This window comes from Stegodyphus dumicola, chromosome X2 (assembly GCF_044657685.1).
Source record: "Stegodyphus dumicola isolate Sdum_Otavi_A_Nest chromosome X2, ASM4465768v1".
Classification (NCBI taxonomy): Eukaryota; Metazoa; Arthropoda; class Arachnida; order Araneae; family Eresidae; genus Stegodyphus; species Stegodyphus dumicola.
Window position 1 is genome coordinate 17399367 of NC_140781.1, and position 17673 is coordinate 17417039.

At 32.4% G+C, this 17673-nt stretch overlaps 1 protein-coding gene and 1 long non-coding RNA gene across 8 annotated transcripts in view; one reads left to right on the forward strand and one right to left on the reverse strand.

Annotated features, from left to right (window-relative positions):
• The window catches only part of LOC118193656 (silk gland factor 1-like), a 232912-nt gene that overhangs the window by 168364 nt on the left and 46875 nt on the right, over nucleotides 1-17673 (forward strand). Inside the window, exon 1 of one of the 3 annotated variants that reach the window (XR_004758658.2) lies at nucleotides 13314-14282. The exons of the other annotated variants lie outside the window; for them this stretch is intronic. The gene's annotated coding sequence lies outside the window, so the exon portion shown is untranslated. Of the gene's footprint in view, nucleotides 1-13313; nucleotides 14283-17673 lie in introns of those variants that run through there. 3 annotated transcript variants of the gene reach the window in all.
• The window catches only part of LOC118191773 (uncharacterized), a 478434-nt gene that overhangs the window by 148120 nt on the left and 312641 nt on the right, over nucleotides 1-17673 (reverse strand). The gene's annotated exons all lie outside the window — the stretch shown is intronic.

Below are 17673 nucleotides of genomic sequence, written 5' to 3' on the forward strand. Positions count from 1 at the left end.
TTGAGTGTCAAGCTGCTATCTTTGTTATAGTAAAATTTTTTTGTAAATATTAATATTAATTAAATTAAATTAAAAATCCTAAAGGTAGTAATATCAATTATTTAGGGAGTTAAGTAACTGAGCCAATCAAGAGATGTATGTTTGCTTGAAGGAAATTAAAGTGAAGTGGTATGTGAAAAAAATGTAAACTGTTTGTAATTTGAAATGTGTGTTCTGTTGAAAAATTGTGAAAATTGTTAAAAAATTAAGTGAAAGATATTTTGTGTGAAAATTGCAAAAAATTAAAGTAATTAAGAAAAATTGAAATGTTTTAATATTAAAGTTTTAAAGTAAAATTTCCCCAAATTTTTTTGAAATGAAGTCCTTAAAAAACCTCTAAAAATTCCCAGAAATTTCTCAAAAATTCCTTTAGGAAGTTAAATAAAACTTAAATTTGATGAAAGAAAATATTAAAAGTTTAATGAACTTGATTTAATTGGTATATCAAAACTTAACTAAATACTGGCTAAAGTATGGAAAATTAGAAGAAGAAGATTAAAATCTTCACTCAATTCGGGCTATAATTGAGACTTTTGAAAAGAGTTGGCCCTTTATTAGTAAAAGGAAAGAATCCAGTATTGATTAAATATACATGTTTACAAAATATTTACAATAATTTCTCTACTCTTTTATAACCTTCATTACCCTCCAGTTAAGGTTTAAGGTGATGTTATCATATCCAAAAGAGCCAAAAAACTATAAAGTCAAGGCCTGCCTTTTTAATATATAAATTAATAAATTTTGGTGGTACTTGGTTATCAACTTGTACATTAATTAGTTTTATGATTTCTTCCTTTAAATCGTCATTTTCAGTACATATATTTTTAATTCTGATAATTTGGCTATGAAACGTGTTTTCTATTACTTTTCTAGAGATATTAGAGTTCCAATTAATTAGTTTAATAGTAGGAAAATGGAAATTCCTTCTTTTATCAAATAATTTAATTTTGTTGTGTTTAATAATTTGCAGGTCTAGGAATTCAATAGTATCTTGATTCGTATTCGTTTTATTAAGTGTTAAACTATTTGGGTAAATTTTGAATTTCTCAAAAGTAGAATTATTATTGAAGAATAGTAATAGAAATTTTAATAATAGAAATAATAATAGAAATTTTGTACTTACTTAATACTAATAGAATATAATGTTAAAAATAAATATTTCGTGCAGACTACGGTATAATCTACTTCAGGAATTATAGCAGTAATGTGCATATCTGCCATTTAAGATAGCATAGAAATGCGTTTATTAAAAATAATTCTACTTATGTAAATTCATTTAATATTGAAGGCCATTTAAAAACGGCCTTCAATATTATATGCATTTACACAAGTAGAATACTCAGAAGTTATAGAGATCGAATGCACAAAATAAAAACTCAGTATTATTTTGAACTTTTCTGCTTATAGTTTTTGCTTTAATTTTTTTCAATTTTTTTCAAGTGAAATAAAATTAACACATAATAGTTGACTGACAAATTCATTCAAATATCATTCCTCTTGTTTGGAATAAAAGAAGTATAATTTTTGGACACTAAATAAGTAAAATATGATCTCCAGTTAATCGAAACGGTGTAAGTTATGCCGCATAATCAGAATAGAAACATAGGATGCATGCAAAAAAGATTTAAGTATTTTTAGAAAGGAAGATTTGCGAGAAAAGTCTTGGAGATCATATAATTAAATAAAAATAAAGCGATAAGTAACGGATCAATATGAATAAGAATGTTAGCAAACAAATGAAGGTAATGAGACATAGAAATCTGTAAACATTATTTCATTCGATGCTTGATCATCTTCCTTCTACATTCGCCAATCTTTAAGTAAATAAGCATGTCACTCCATTTTTTTCCCGATTTTTTCCCTTCCTTTTTTTCGAAAAATACAAAAATTGGCAACGTTTATTTTAGCTACTAAGCAGTGACTTTAAAATAGGCAGGGAGCACAAATTCGACATTTTTATTAAACATTCTTTTTTTCTCTCTTTGAAAGCAGAGCTTGTTGATACGACCGTCATCTCTCTTATGTATTGACTCGGAAAGAGACTTCTTTCATGAGCAAGCATAACCCCGAGAAGAAGGGATCTGATCAAACTTTAATCTCAAAGATATCTTCGTGGAACGTTTTTCAGATATTCTTTTGTCAACCGCTCGAGTCCAAACAGAAACCATTGCAAATGATTCGAAACTCTTCAAAATCCGCGTCTTGTATATAGATGCCGTTGTGTTTTCCAGGTAGTATAACTAAGGTCTCGCGAAGTCACCAAAATCTATCTTCGTTCAAGGCTTCCCTCTTTCGACTTTCTTCTTCTTCCTCCCTAAGGGACATCCGCAACAGAATGGATGAAGACGCCGTTAATATTGCTCCCTAAATCCAGCTCGCCGTCTGTGTAAACAAAGACTGTGACTCGACTGGGCCATCAAGGAATACCGCGTCTCTTCCTTCTGGAGAAAAGGAGGGAATGAATGGGGAGGCACAGCGATATATAGATATATGTGTGTACATAAATACAGGAGGACGTGGCGAATCGTGATTAGGTCTGTAATGAGGCCCGGTTCCATAGAGGCAAGAACACGGTGGCTGATCCCTCCTGAGCCAGGTTTTTAATCGACGATTGTGAAATCCCTCTGGGCCACACTACTCTATTTTCAGACTTCCAAATTCATTAGCCGAGTTTTTTTTTCTCCTTCATTATTTCCTTTCGTTATCCTTCCCTGTTTCTTCTTTTCGTTTTCTTCATGCTTTGTAGATTTTTCCTCTTAAGCTAATCGGAAGAAAAATAAAAACGTTCAAAGAGATTCAATTGCCAGTGGCAGACGGTAACTTTTAAACGGCCACCTAAGATTGATTTTTTTTTTTATCCTGACTTCCTGACTTTTCTTCCAATGGGAAAAAGAAATCATCTTCTCGGAACTCTAAATTTCAATTTAAATAAAAAAGAGAGAGGGAGAAGTCAACTGAGTTTTTAATGGTTTACCATGCGAAAACCTTGATATTAGCTTTTTCGAAGAAAAGTACGGATATTTAAAGATTGTATTTCTTCTTCCCAGTATTCTTTTGCGAATTCAAATTGATTTGTACATACCGAAACCACACAATTAAGGATAAGGCATTTTGCATATTATGAAATGGCAAAACGTAATATGATTTTTTTTCAAGATCACAACTTACTCAGATGTATATGCCACAGGTACGTAGAGTCATTAAGGTATTTTTAAGCAGGGGACGGGATTCGAACCTGGACAGCTTGAATACGGGCTGAGTGTGCTATCATTACACCACGAAGGTATGCTGGAAAGAGGGAGAAAATGCACCAACTAAGAGGTTTAGAGGCGACCCAAAAAATATCATAAGGTCTATTTTTAGACTAGGTGGAACGGGTCGTATTCCTCTCATTTGTAACCACTTAAGAGGCCGCTTGAGGGCGGGAGAGACGATGCTAAAAAAGAGGGCAGTGCAATTAACCTTATTAAAGGGTGACTGGGGAATAGGGGACCGAACTGTCAAATCCTGGTGGTGACGAATTTTCGTCTAGTTTCTCACCTTTTATTTGTTCGGGCGCCACTGTAGAGTCATTGAAGCAGACGATGTGAAACATGTGCAGTGCCCTCGTAGGGATTCGAACCTGGACCTCTCGAATCCGCGCCGAGTGTGCTACCGTTACCCCACAAAGACATGACGGAAGGAGCAAGAAAATACCTTATAGGTGCATATTGTTCTGGTCCTGGTCAAGTTCAAAAGTAAAACCCCTTTATTCTAGATTAGTTCCTAGAACGCCAACGTTACAACGTGAATCTCTCCAATCATATATACAGCACTCATTTGTAATATACTCGAGTCAGAAGCGGGCCCACCAGCGGCCGAGGGGTAAAGCCGCTGAACACTGGTAGTTCCGTCCGAGGTTCGAATCCCGCGAACGGGCTGGCCTGGCTGCATGGGCGTTTTCGTGGTTTTCCCCATGTGTAACGTATATACGATCCAGTTTCCATGAGAAAGTCCTCCACGATGGCATCCCTCCCCTTAGCAGATAACCCGCGAGGCTTTTCCCTAATCACACACGCCACCGAATCAGAAGCCAATTCAAATTTAGATCTTCTGTGGCGATTTTCTATCAAGAAGAGTAGCGAGTTAACACAGACTATTATAATCTAACATTTTGTTCATTTCTTCACTAATATTCTGTTTCACAGAATTTTTTTTTTTTTTTTTTTTTTTTTTTAAGAAAAACACTGTAAACAGTTGATGCATGTAAAAAGTAGAAATAAACGAATATAATTATTAACTAATGAATTAAAATGTCAAAAAAAAAAAAAAAAAAGCTAGATTTAAGCAGTTTAGAAATGTTTCTTAAAAAGGGAAATATTTGTAATATTGTTTTTAAAATTTATCTTCTTAAGTAATCATGCCACGCACTAAAGTAAACGTTATTAAAAACCTCACGCTTGCTAGGTATTGGTAACGTTAATCGCAAGATCATTGGTAACGTTAACGTTACCAATTGGTAACGTTAACGTTACCAATTGGTAACGTTAATCGCAAGATCAATAATCAAAGTTAGGGTTTCAGTCTTCTTATCTGTAAATGGATAGCTGGATTTAATTGCTTTACGTAGCTACTTAGCAAATAAAAATTTTATTAGAGTTAGTAATGAATGTAAAAGCGTTATCCGCCTAATGGACGGATGTTCTCGTGAAGGACTTTCTAGGAGAAATTGATTTGTATCAGACGTGCAGAAAGTATGAAAGGGTCCATATAGCTAGCTCGTCCTCGGGTATTTGAATGAGTCGGATTACCAGTGTTTAGCTCTTTTATCCAGTAGGCCAATGCTGGGCCAATGTATTTCAATTTATCAAAATATTTTACATTAAAGCATGTATAAAGTTTATTGAAACACATATTAATGTATTAATTGAAAATATAATACCACTCATGAAACCTGTAAAATAATTTCATGTAATGTATATTTTCAGAGTAATTGCTTAATTCACTGAAGAATTTTCGCTTTAATCTTATAGTGCAGTCTATGCACAGCTTAAGTATAAATCTTTCAGCTAAGTTTGATACAGATGCAAGGTATTTCTCGGACTTTCCTAGCGTGCCTTCGTGGTGTAGTGGTTCTGCACGCTGGGCCAGTATTCCAGAGGTCCGTGGTTTGATTCCCGGCAATGGCGTTGCTAATTTTTCAATCTCTCCTGCTTCCAAAAAATACCTAATGTCTCTACAGTGGCGCCCGAACTAAAAGGGTGGTGGATAAGGATTTTTCCCCACCCAGGATTTCGTGATTAGGTTCCCTAAAAACTCCAGTAGCCCTTTATAAAAGGGAGTATATAAGGTATTTCTCCCACTTTCCTAGCGTACCTTCGTGGTGTAGTGGTTCTGCACGTTGCGCCGGTATTCCAGAGGTCAGTGGTTCGATTACCGGCGAAGGCGTTGCTAATATTTCAATCTCTCCTGTTTCCAAAAAATACGTAATGTCTCCATACAGTAATTAAATCTCTGTTAAAATTATCGATTTGATAATTATATAAATTTGATTCAAAGCTATTATCTTCACTGTTGATGAAGTTATTCTAATTCTCGGACTAGAACTCTAGAACACGGGAATTTTTGGAATTTGCAGCATTTGCGACGTCTGAAAGAATGCGTTACCATAAAAACTAGCAGTTTCGGTTGTGTTACAGTTTCAGTTTGGAATTAGAAATTGTGATACAAATTCGAAGTAATTAATCAAAATATTTACTTTCACAATGGGGGTCTAGAAATAGAGCCGGACTAATTAATAATTAAAATAAATGTGTTATGAACTTATAAAATGAGAACTCAGCAGAATATATTTTGTCAAAAATATATCCTGTCGTAAATAAATGAATATATTCTGAGTAAATTACTTTCCTCGGCACAATATTGTGCAGTGTGTAGCACAGTACAGCGTAGTTCTCAGTACTGTGTAGAAGCAGAATGACACAGGATATCATTAGTTAAATGCATGCACTGAAAAATTTCGAAACAAATAACGTACTCTGTTTGCGACTTACAAAATATAATCATTGAATTTCCAGATTACTCTTCTAGTTTTTTTTAATTCTATGTTAAAGTGTATTTAAAGTAAAATATTATTTAGGTGCCACATAGAAGCAAAGTAAAGATACAGCATCAACCGATGACCTACGCTTAAAAAACTAAATACGTTACTTAACTAAGCTAGTAAAAGCTATATAATTTGGCAATAACGTAGCTTTTTATTAATTTATCCGCAGCTCATTTCTGAGAATAAAAGGTCTTATGCAGAAATGTTTTTCATTGTTTAACGAAATTTGAATTTTTCTTTGAAATTTGCTGTTAACGACAATAATGTTAAAAATTGTACTCATCTTCACAACAGCAGAGTTTACTCAATTTTCAGACTGTGTGCAGTCAATTTTTGATAGTAACAAATGACTGCAGAATTTTGAACATCACAGTCAATGTGGAAAAAATTTGAAAAAATCTCACTTAGCATCCTATTTCTTTCCGTTTCAAAAATAAAAATAATCCAGCGTTAAATTTTTTCAGTTCTCAAAAAAAAAAAAAAAAAGATCTAAAATTGGAGGTTCAAAAAAGTTTTAATTCCTTACATTTATTGCATTCCTCAAAGACATATAATTTATATTCCATTTTAAACAACGAGGTTTAAATTAGCTTGAAGTAATGGAATATACTACATTATAATCAAGGAAGAGGAAATATAGAGCTGATCTTTGAGATCGTAGTATTCTTAAAATATAATGATTATTCTAATTGCGTGAATAAAAACTACCAGATACCACGCTTTATAAAAAAAAATTATCTGACACACATAGCAGTAATTCCATATACTGTCGAATTTAAAACATTTCTCCAAAGCCCTCTCGCCTGAGTGGAAAGGACCAGTGAACACTGATAATTTAATCTTAATGTGAATTTCTGAAAACGCCCTTGCTGCTGGGCGTTTTCATAGTTTTCTTTATGTGTCACGGAAATGCAAGCCAGTTTCCCTTGCATAGTCCTCTGCGAAAGCATCCCTTTCCTCTGGCAGATAGCTTTCGTGCGCTTCTAGAGCCCATATTAAATTAAATAAATATTTCTTAAAGGAACTTAGAAAAAGTTCAAAAATAGGAAATTTTCGTATGAAGATTCTATTGTTTATTTAAAAGTTTCACATTATCTCTCGCACTTCATTGCGTATTCTGAGACAAAACTGTTAGTAGTTTTGTTAAAAACTGTTAAAACTGTTGAAAACTGTTAAAAATTTCAAGACAAATGTGCTCGTTTCGTGAGTTATGAAATTACACTAATTTCAGAGTTTTTAAACCAAGAAATTTTTTATCATAATATATGTAGGAATTAAAAGGACTTCATTTTCATTTGTTAGGATTTTGCTAGCGGGCCAATTTAATTATAAATTGGGTTTTTAAACGAGTCTCAAACCCTTATAAACAGCAGTGAGCTAAGAAGAAGAGTACGAACATAGAACTCCTATTGTTAAGGAATCGTTACTGCCAAATGAACTCATACGGTTTTAAATCTCACAATAGACTGTGTTTAAAATCCAAAGACAGTTCTATGAATCCCTTGCATAAATTATTTATAACAGAGATTCAGGTCGCTAATTTCAAGTTCTAACTTTCGTAGATTTAACATCCTCGCTCAAAAAAAGTTATACCAGTTAAATCCGTTTACAGCTTGAAAATGCTGAACAATTTGATTCAAACATTAGTCGAACGATATCATAACATAAATATTGCAAAATATATCTGAAGTATGTTATTAGCGTTTTCATTGCACCGAAACGCATATAGTCCCTTCAAAGTTTACGTTCACCTAAATTCATGAAATGCAATTATATCAAAGAACCTATCAAAATATATAACTGCAATCTAAACCAGCCAAAAGCCTTTTTCTATCAAAAAGTTGACATCCAAGTTTTCACAGTCGTAAGATTTCTTTGGCATGAAGCAAAAGAAGTGAAAAGAATAATTCTTTGAAATAATGGTTTCTATTTATTTTTTTTAAAAAAATTGAACTCCTTAAATGAAAACTAATATTTAATAAAATTTTTACTTTTTTACAGTGAAAAACTTTATATTCAAAAGGATTTTGTAGATATACAAAAATATTGATTTAAGATTTAATATATATTTCCGGAATTTTAGACGTTTCTTTTAATGCTGGATTTTCCCATGTTAAACACGCTTAATTAGATAATTTTGATCGTATATCATGATATAAAAGGTGGAATCAGATGAATTTGAATGTGATATACTAAGGCGGTTACAGTTGTAAGTCTTGCAATAACCCTGCATGAAACAAAAGCTGCTTGAAAATATGATAGGCCACATGCATTCATTGTTAACCATGCCACATGATTTCTCAGTTATGAAAAACTAATTTGATTAAAAACTGAACTCTTATTTTCTGCTACCGCCCACCTGTAACTCACTCTTTCCTCATATTTAATACTGTTCATGTTTTAACCAGTAATGTGACTTTAATGTGCAATCTTTATGCACTGCCAAAAAAGTGATTTTAATGAGATTTCACTTAATTAGGAAAGGTAAATAACAAATCTAATATTTAAATGCATTAAAAATCCTAAACCAAATGTTGATTCCGTACAGATTAAACTCTTTGTCTGTTACCTAGTTCAGTTACCTTTCAGTTCAATCAGTCTTAATCATGGAAATTAAGTTCTTGTGTTCATGAATGATTAAGTTAGCAAATTTTCGTCGCCCTTCGTTGTAGCCCAAAGATGGCGACAAAAATTCGCTGCATGATGACAGTAAATAACAACCAGTTTTTTTAATAGCCGAATATTAAGAAAATTTAAGACTTCTAAGCTATACACAATTATTTTTTAAGCTTTAAAGGTTATATTGTTCTTTATTAGAATTTCGTTAATGTTTTCTAATAGCTAGCGCCGACTTACAAGGAATCTTTTCCTCAGTATCTCCAGATTATCTTATCCGACTTTGGCCTTTGGCCACTGAGGAAGAAGATAACGGTTAGGGTCTGGCACTTTATAAATATCAAACACTGCCGTTGCTATGGGTTACGGTAGTTACACTGCATGACCCAACCCCTCCAAAAGGGGGAAAAAACTTAAGACAACAGATTGCACCTTCTAAACGGCGAAAAGCGTCCATAATTTGCATCCACTGACGATCCGGTGCTGCAGTATCGGTTTGAAATTTCGACTCGCGAAGCATTAAGAAATGTAGTAAAATTTTAAAGGCTTTCTCACTGATTGTGCAGCAGAATGTAATGGGAAAGTGTGAATAATGTGAGGGAGTTTTTGCGTTGAGAGGAAATAAAAAATTTACGGAGGGAGGGATGAGAAAAAAATTTTTAAGCGAACATACTACTTTGCGTTCGGTCACTAAGCACGCAGATAAAAATCATTATCTTTTAATGCTGGTTTAAAGCGACATATGCTTTCGAAGAGACTTGATCTAATAATATTTTATCGCATTCTCATTGAAACCCAAAAGCTTATCAATGATGTTTTCAATCTGCAGCTGCCTCGACCTCCCAGAATGCAATATTCGGAAAATGTTAGTTTCTAAATAACTATTCAAACGTTTATATGAAGTTTCTGATATAACAATTATCCAATGAAATTTCACTACGATGACTTTTTCTGTTCAGCTGATTTTGAGTAAATAAAACAGAGGATGTAGAAGATCATGAATGGTTCAAAAAGAGTATTGCGGGTTACGAATAGTTCAAACAGATTATGAATAATAAAAACAGAGAAGCTATCAGGCTATGGATAATTAAAACGGTAAATTACTGATTCCTAAATCACAGAAGCCCCACTAGCATTTATTCCTCGATTAACATCATTCATTCAAATGAAAGATCACATCAAAGAGTAAGTTTTACATATATTGCCTTCAACTCTGATAAGTTCCTAAACAAAATAAAATTTAAATAATTTAATAAGAATGAAATTTATTATTAAGATCACAGTTTGTCCAAACATCGGTCATAAACAGTTTGGGTAAAAATTCCAGCTTCTTTTGGATTTCATCTTGGCATTTTATAGTCTTCTCTAATAATACTTGATTTTTACTTTAATGGTGGTTTACGAGTGGAATTTCAGCAAATAAACTCGAAAAATATGTCAGGTAATGTTAAAACGAGTTCCAGCTTTACTTTACAGCTACACTAAAATATATAAATAATTCGGAATGATTGGTTTTATGACTGAAATTTGATTTCATTCGGTAAAGCGATCGAAATAATTGACATCACTAGCAGTTGAATAATTTAACTCTCCTTGGTGCAATGTAATCTTCGTATCGATATTCTTGTTTTCAGATCGGTTCTTCAGATAAATTACTCATTTTCAAACGAGCTAATAATTAAAAAGCAAGGATATTAATAATTACACCTCCAAAAACTGCATAAAACATTTTTATCGTAATATTATTTGCTGTTAAGACAGTGAACCAATTAAGTTATTGTATTTTTAATAAAAAAAGGATTTATTTTTTAATTCGGGGCTTGATTTAAAACATCCAGTTCTTTCCCCTTGATATAATTACCTTCCAAGTTGTACTAATGAGCCCCAAACATGAAACTACTCCTGCTTATCTTTCTCACATTTAAAAATGCACTCTCTCTCAGAGTCTGCATTAGATGTCTTAGTTTAAGGTTGGTTTGTAAGATTAATTAAATCAAAGCAAGCAAGTCTAGCTTCCGAAGGAAGAAAGAATTTATAAAGAACATTTTTAAAGTATCTCGAATTCATGTTATACTTGGGAAAAACCACAGAAACCAACTCACCGGCAGGAATTTTATCCTAGGTAGCCTTCCCTGTATTCAGCAGTCTTATCCGCTCAGTGTCTGGTGATCTTTCCTTGTTTTAAGAACTGGGAACTTCTTGGATGTAAGACATTACGTTTTATTAAATTCAGCGCAACTTTAACATAAATGTAGAAGAATTCCCCCTTCCCTTTGCTGTGTATATTAATGCCATCAAGGAAGGCAATTTTAAGAACCTAAATCGATGTGGCACTCGGGATTTTCTTAATAACTTAAAGTTAAGGAATGCAATTTTTAAAAATTTAATGCCATGAGAAATATAATTACTTTAGATTCGGTGCACATTTTTAAATAGATTTTTAGGAAAATCATAGCACCGTAGTATATACGTTGGTATAGATGCTGTGTTAAATATTAGTAAGAACAATCTGCTCTTCACTTTGATATCACCATTACTTTGTCACATAATAATACATCTTACTTTCATTTCAATGAATTTTTTTAATGCATTCACGAATGAAGTTAATTAGAGTAAGAAATTAAACTCATAAAACATCAACGTAAGTCTTGCAGCAAATTAATCTTTTCCACTTGGATTCCAAACTCTTTGTTTTATATATGTTTGTTTGAACTGTTTTCGTATTTTGAAATGCTTATTTTTTGTTTTGTATATTTCATTTTGGTTAGCAACCCACCTTTCATTATTTAATTTTGATTTAATTTTTATCGCTTGATTATATTTATATATATGTACACCTCTTTCCAAATTAAGGAAGAAAATTTTAAACATTAGTTGAAATATAAAATTTCCTACAGTGAGAAACTAATACATTTTTATATCAAAAATTAAATACAATAAATTCAAATTTTGCCAAATGAATAACAAGTATTCGGAAATTTCATTATTTGAATTTTGAAAAATTTAATGATTAACTGCTCTTTTTTTAAGCTAAAACGTTTGTTTAATGTTAGGACAAAAAAAAAAAAAAAAAACCGAGGTCAGCTTAAAATTTGAATAAATTTTTTCTCGAGTGCCGGAGATGAAGGTCTCGCCCTCGGAACTTCGAGTTTTATTTCCACGTCAGGCTAAGTCTGCTTTTTGATCACCTTGTAGATGACAGTGCGTCTTTTATCAGTTCCGTGCCAGTTTTGAAGGAGAATTCCCCAGAGGACGGACCCAAGTTTCTCTCCTTTCTTCCTATATCCCCAAACCATTTGAAAGGTATCTCAGCTCGGGGTGTATTCGAAAGGCCTCCGTGCCGTAAAGGCACTACATACTTACAAACATCCAAGCCTTCTTCAGGATTCGAGCCCGGGCCCAAAGATAAGCAGCCAGCAGCACTAACCTTATACCGATCAGGACGGTGCATGCTTCATATATTATTACACTTCAAAAGGATCTTTATAATCTTATTTGATGAACTGCATATAGGAAAAGAAATAAGATGCTGGTCATTTCAAAGTTAAGGCTTTTATATGCTTATTAGAAAATACGGAGATCATAGTTTGCCTATTCAGAGTATTAATCCGTTTATCTCCCCGAAAGATTTTAATTAGCGTGATAATTGTTTTTAAATGAGTATTTATTTGTTTACTTAGTCGAATACGGCAAAGGAAACAAGTAAATATTTGCTTAAGGAGACGGAGGTCTTCGTGGTATGATAACTGGCTAGTATTCATGCTACACGAAGGAAAAACTCATCAAAATTCTCATGCAAGCATCCCAATCCTCGGAATTTAAATCTGAGTCGAACTACCAGTGTTCATTGGTCTTACACAATGGGCTATTAATGAACATTAAATTGTAAATGCATCAGGTTTGCGAAAATTAATATAGTATATATAATTAAAATTCTTATGTCCTGATTATTATCTCAGAAAACATTCACCAGGTCAGAATGACTGCAAAGGTCTGGGCACTACAATAAACAGCCCATAATCCTGCCTTATCCAAATGAGCACTTTCCTATTAATTAGTAAATCTGACATGAATCGAAAGTGAGAAGGAAATGCCCTGGTCATATAAAGCTGATGACTGATATATAACTTTAGTATCTTCTAAATTCTACTCAATTCGTTTTCCAAAATTTATTTCAAACTTACGTTGACAGAGAAGGCATCTTCTATCAATGTAAAGTGCTTTCAAAATGAGAAGAGCACATTAACCAGAAATTATTCTTGGCTTTCGCTAAATGATATCATTGACAGCAACAAATGAAAATGTTTACGACATTTTCATTTGGGTTATCCGTATTTTCATTTCATTTACACACGATTAGCAACTATGTCATACAATTTGCATCCAGACAACCGAATTCAAATTATACAAAACGAACTTCAATACCAGTTGATCTCTTGTCAAGCAAATAACCACAAATTATTCTTGAATGGCTTTCGTTAAATGATACTACTTGACTGCAACAAATGAAAATGTGGACAACAATTACACGCAATTAACAACGTCATACAATCTGCATCTGAACAACCGAATCCAAATTACGTATATAAAACGAATTTCAATACCAGCTGATCTCTAGTCATATTTGAATATGAACAGCTGACCAATAATTTCACGTTCAGTTAATGAATTCAAATTAGGCAATATAAATTTCAGCGGATGAATTCTAATCATGTAATAATTTGAAATCCAGCCAATAAAACCCCAGGTTACAATTACAATTATAGGTTTGAAAAAGTATGCAAAATTTGTGTTGATAACGAAGGAAAAAGGAAACGAAAAGAACTAGAACAGTCTGCGAAGTACTTAAAAGTATTAAGTTTTCTTATATGTTGAAGTACTAGATTGACTAGAGAGAGCAGCTCGCTGAAGAGAGGGGGAGCGCGCCGCTGTTGAGTCAAAGCAAACCTTACTCAACCCATCAAGATCCTTCGCCCATCCACAAAAGTCTGTCCGTTCACCCCTTTTTCTAAATCTCCCCCATCGTGAATAGTTCGGCTTTTCATAATATGTCAAATAAAGTCATTTATTCTCGATATGCTTTCGATGCTTAATGCCTCCCCGTCTGTCAACAAGGAAATATTGACTCTCTTTGCATTATCTGTAGGATGAGCGAGTCGTTGTTTTATCGTCTGAAAGGTCCACCAAATCTGCTAACAAATAACTTGACTATCTCCTCCCGTCGCAATCAGCTGACTGTAAGCACACACAAACGAATCTCAGCTTTGAATCGTCAGCAACGGCTTTAAACATGGAACTTTTACCTTCCAACAAATATGTAAATATTTCACCGTCAAATATGTACAGAGTGTCCGCCGAGGAATCACACTGCGCCGGCGGATAGCGCCCTCGTGGATTCGGCCGCTGACGGCCGAGGTAACGGTAGTGCCGGAACTTGGGGCCTTTGCGCTGCCGGACTCTCGTGCAACTGCCACGGCTGGGCACATGCTGAGGAGACGGCGATTCGGCCTTCGCTAAAGCGGCGGATCATTTTGCCCGGCAGGTAAGGACACTTCTCCTTAGATTTGTTAACTGCTGTTTTAAATATAGCGCGCAGCGAAGTGTTCACCAAATCTAGAGTTAAGTTTTTATTGGCTATTTATAATTAAATTACAAGAATGCATTAAAAAAATTACACAGAATGCGTTATTGTTAGAAAGCGAAAAATCATTATTTTATATTAGCGTCGTATGCTTCTTAATATATTGTCATAGTAAATCGATGACACAACTCAGTGATTAAATATTTTGGGATATTATATTATTCATGTACAAGTAGCTTTTTAAAGATTTTTTTTTTTTTTTTGCTAATTATTGTAATATTTTTGACAATTGTGAAGAATGTAACTATCATTTTAAGCATATTTTTCTAGGTAAAAAGTTTCGTTTTTGTTGCAATTGACGAAGAAAGCGTTCGGTTTATATTATACTTCCGTTTACGAGTATGACAACTGAATTATATTGGGTTCAATATTTTACTTCAGTAATATTCATGTTAATTGAAACTCAAATTATATCTTAACTTCATTTCATTTCATTTTTTTTCAATTTTGTTCTTAAAATTTCCAAATTAATATAATTAATTTTATGAAAAAAGTAAACATTATCTTCAGATGGTATATTTTGCAAAATTTCCTGCAAATCTTCATAATTTCGCAAGCACTGAAAAATCCTGCGTTCGATCTGGTGAGTGACTGATATAAACGTATTAATTAAATTTAAAACATGACTTCTATTTTAAGTTGCAAAATTTTTGATTTTTAATCCACTTCACAGGAAATTAGAAAATTTCATGAGATGATGGGTTAGATTTAAAATTTTGCTAAACTGAAAATAATACTCGATGCAAATATTATTTCCATTAATGAATTTTACAATTTTGCCTTTTGGATATAATTTGAGTGCAAAATATTCGTAAGATTAATCGATTAAATCTTTAAGTTCTTCATTTTTTGTGAAATATTATTTCAGGGAAATATTCCAACAATTGGAAATAACGAATTAATATGCATTTTCGTAAAATGCACAGAATAAAAAATAAGGTTTTTCAAAAATGGTGTTTAAAAGTCATTTATTAAGACTTTAAATTAGTGCAACTCAGATCTATCAGAATATTATGCAAATTCTTATGCAGTAAATAAGTTATTCATTTGAAAGCGAAAGTAAAAATAGGGAATGTTATTATTAAATGTTACCATGATAGTGGATAAAGCATTACATTTGGTTGTATGAGTTAGAATATTACTTAGCCCAGGTGCATTCAGTGGTATAAAAAATTTAAACAATGAATTGTTGTGATAAATTTAGCAAACGTTATATTTTCTCCGTATACTGACCATTAGCCCAGCGCAATACAAAATGAATATTATTTTCAACACGTTAAATTTGAACAAATATAATCTTTTATTCCTCTCTCTTTGCACAGAAAATATTTGCATGTAATAAAGTTCAATTGACATGCATAAACATGGTGAAAATTATTTTTTTTTAATGCTAACTCAAATCAGATCAGAAAACTGCCTTTTTAAAATACACATTAATACTAAAAATCACCTCAAAAATTTCCATAAATGTAAGTGTTACTCTAAATTTGTTTGCCGTAAATAATAGGAAGGTATGTGCTGAAAACCTATAGAGTGGATTTACGTCCTGCCAAATTTTATTGTTTTGACATGTTATTAGTTACACTATAATGGACTTTCTAGCTTTATTAACTGACTAATTTAGAGATATTTTAAGTTAGCTATAATGCAGAGATGTCAGTTACATGTTATAAGGTTACATAACCTAATAAACATATTTATAGTAAATTATTGGTACAAAAGCATAGCCAAAATTTGCAGCAGGAAGCATGTGCTTCCAGTTTATCCAGCACAACATGTAATATAGCCTACAGACATATAAAAGACATATCATAACTCTACTAAAATTACAAGAAGAAAATACAATAACAGGTATGGAATACTTCACGCTTCGAAAATGCGTCTATTATTGTTTTATTATATTGATACGTCACAAATAAAACTGAAAAACTCAAAGCAAATGTATTTCGGATGTAAAATTTTTAAACCCTTTGCATTCTATTTCTTCATGGATTTGGAGAACATTAATAAATTTCTGAGAAATTCTTAAAACAAAATTAACTTCCAATTTATTTCATTTTATACGAGGCAAATAATATTTTTCTAGGCTTCTTTTTTCCTATGCTATTAAATAGATTCAGCACTTTTATCTCAAATAAGTATGAATTTTTAATTAATTTTGTTTTAATTAACAGTTTAGGTTTGTTTTAATATTATTCTTAACTTCCATAACCCTTCATATCTTGAACAGTCAATTGTCAGTAATTGAAGAGTCAAGTTGCTGTGCAACAATTAGCATTTGATCGATTTCTTTCGGCACGTGTCTTTTCTTTCTCCCCCCCTAAGAATATATGTAAATATTCAGAGTTAAAATTAGATGAATAGCCTTGAAACTGAGGTTATCTTCAATGCTTTGGCTTATTTTCATTTGCTGTTTTTTCATGGTAACAATAATCAATACCTGATTTTTAATTTGTAAATTAGCACTGCTACTAAACAAGCAGATATTTTGACTAAATATTACAAAGCACTAACTAAATTGCCGAGAGATCATATTCTTCATTTTTATTTCATAATAGTGTGATTTTTCTAAATGTCTCAAGCTCTTTACAAGTCATTTGCATTTTATAGCGTTTTAATTTATTACTTGTAAAAACAGCTCATTGCTTTACCTGATTAATTAATTTTGCTATGAGTAATTAGACTGAAGTTAATATAATTGTTTGACCTATTTGCTTACCAATCATTAATAAACATTGCTAAAAAAACTTAAACGAAGATTTTGTAATTTCCTGTACTGAACTTGGAATCTTAAGTTAATGAAATAGAAAGTTTTTAAAATATAATATTAAATGAATGTTTCAGTTAGATCCATTCGGATGCGGTAAATCCCCTTCAGAATTTAACATTCTCCTTCGTACTCTTTAGACACATTAGATCTGTAGATATGAATATGTATGCACTTAAAAATTATTTATATTTTTTTAATAATTCTTGTTGGTTCTATTATGAAATAGACTCCAATAATCCATTCATATTCACCGCTTTAAATATTCGATAAGGATTAAGGATTATGTAAAGAGTGCAAAAGAAAATCGCTAAATTAAGGTAATATATATATATAGAGAGAGAGAGTGCAGATTCCACCCATTTTGCTGTACCAATCAAGGATATGTCATAATAAATTAAGATACAACTGAAAAGATATTTCAAGAATGTCGACGAATAAATTATGTTTTGTACTTGGCCCATCTATCTGCATCTCTCTGATTTCATCTACTACGCAGTAGCTTCAAGCTATATATCTCGTACA